Here is a 2,036-nt window from a genome sequence, read left to right as displayed (position 1 = left end):
ATGATCCTAAGGAGAACCATGCAGCTGCGATTCGTTATCTGGTTAGTGGGAGGAAGTAGGGAGAAGCATCACCTAAGAACCTGGGCAAACATGTATGCAGGCTGGCAGACTCCTGGGGACGATGTCTTAGCCCCTTACCCGTACCTTCAGCGAGGACTTGCCCTGCAGCAACCTAAGGCACCAGGGAAAGGAGAGTCTCTTCTGACACATCCGTCTTTGGTAGGGGACCATGGAGTGGGGGGAGATTCTCCTCAGCCCCCTGAGGACCCCACACAATGCCTCCTGGTGTTTATGATCAGAAAGTTTTTTTTCTAGGGCCCAATCTTATAGATTTGGAGAATTTCCTATATCTTCCTCCGCATCATCGTCAGAGAGCTTGAAGTTGGCTATCACATCCTGCTCTATCCCCCATTCACCTTCTCTTTGAATCTCTTTCCCTGTGGTGATCTTTGTTCAGATATGGTCCTGTATTAGAGGTCCAGGTGGTGGGTGGTGGTGCTGGTCGGAGTACCTCAGCTGAGCCTCTTTTAATCTTTGGATTCCATCTATGAAACCAAAGCCTGATCACTCTCTGGCTGGAGAAAAAAGCTGGAAAGCCAAGCCCTATCCCTCCACATTCCCCCCCTGCTGCCTTCTCTTCTTGGAGAGTACGGAATCTGAGGGGTTGGTCTCCCCTCAGGAGGTGGGAACCACCTGCCCCCTCAAAGACAGTGGGCCAGAAAAAGATGTAGCAGACAGAGAAAAAGAGGAAAAGATGATGAGAAGTGGGGAGGGGTACATATAGGGGACTGAGAGTAGAAGACGTGGAGGGAGGGAGAGAAAAATTCTTTCAAACCAAGCAGAGGAGTGGAATGAGGGACCCGCTGAGGAAACAGGAGAAGAAACAGCTGGACGTCAGGAAAAAGAGAAGTCTGATTGGCTGCACGCTTGCCTTGGCTGGCTCCCTTGCCCTCCCCAGGCGACAGTCTACCCAGACCCCTCCGTGGGTCATGACTTCTCCATCAGAGTCCCCACCTCTCTGGAAGCTGAGCCTCCACTTGGAACCAAAAGAGTCTACAGGGGTAAGGTTCAAGGCTTTGAGGTGTTAGGCCCATTGGTATGCAAATGAGGGAGAGTGCTTGTGGGGAGGAGGGCACAGGGGTGCAGTGGGGTGGGGTGTCTGGGTTGAGACAGGGGATTGAGGTTGGAGGGAGGCAGTAAATTACCTTAGGGCTTTTGCTTTAAGATTTTTTTGATTATATAATTTGGTTTGGAGTAACGTATGGAAGATAAGATGAGGAGACACCTCTTGCTAGGATGGGGGCTTACCCCCTTGCCCAGCTAAAATTAAGAAAGGGAGCGTGCTCTCTTTGGCAGCACACAAACTAAAATTGGAACGCTACAGAGAAGATTAGCATGGCCCGTGCACAAGGGTGACACGCAAATTCGTGAAGCTTGCCTTTTTTTTTTTTTTTTTTTTTTTTTGCTGCATTGAGTCTGTTGCTGCGCGCAGGCTTTCTCTAGTTGCAGTGAGCAGGGGCTGCTCTTCGTTGTGGTGCGCGGGCTTCTCATGGCGGTGGCTTCTCTTGTTGCGGAGCACGGGCTCTAGGTGCATGGGCTTCAGTAGTTGCAGCACGCTGGCTCAGCAGTTGTGGCTCACGGGCCTAGTTGCTCCGCGGCATGTGGGATCTTCCGGGACCAGGGCTCGAACCCGTGTCCCCTGCATTGGCAGGCGGCTTCTTAACCACTGTGCCACCAGGGGAGCCCCGTATTTTTTATAATTGAGTCACTTTGCTGTACGGCAGAGATTGGCACAACATTGTAAATCAACTATACTTCAATTTTTAAAAATGAAGAAAAAAAAGAGGGAGAGTCTACTAGAGACTTGTGTAGCTGGCTTTGGGGAGAGCTGCATTATCAGAAAAACACTGGGTACCTCACACCCACACTGCACACATTCCTTGACCCATCTGTGCATATGTGGATGAACTTGCATGAACATTTGAATTCACCTGTACACAGAGACCTAAGGAATTTTCCGGGTGTGTCCAACCAAA

At 50.4% G+C, this 2,036-nt stretch overlaps 1 non-coding gene across 1 annotated transcript; it reads left to right on the top strand.

Annotated features, from left to right (window-relative positions):
* The first annotated feature begins 1,340 nt into the window (after window positions 1-1,340).
* LOC112067600 (U6 spliceosomal RNA) lies at window positions 1,341-1,447 on the top strand. The gene has a single exon (XR_002893380.1). It is a non-coding gene; the product is annotated as a U6 spliceosomal RNA (small nuclear RNA).
* The last annotated feature ends 589 nt before the right edge of the window (window positions 1,448-2,036 follow it).

This window comes from Physeter macrocephalus, unplaced genomic scaffold (assembly GCF_002837175.3).
Source record: "Physeter macrocephalus isolate SW-GA unplaced genomic scaffold, ASM283717v5 random_983, whole genome shotgun sequence".
Taxonomy (NCBI): Eukaryota; Metazoa; Chordata; class Mammalia; order Artiodactyla; family Physeteridae; genus Physeter; species Physeter macrocephalus.
The sequence above is the reverse complement of the archived record's forward strand: the minus strand, read 5'-3'. Positions and strand labels throughout refer to the sequence as shown.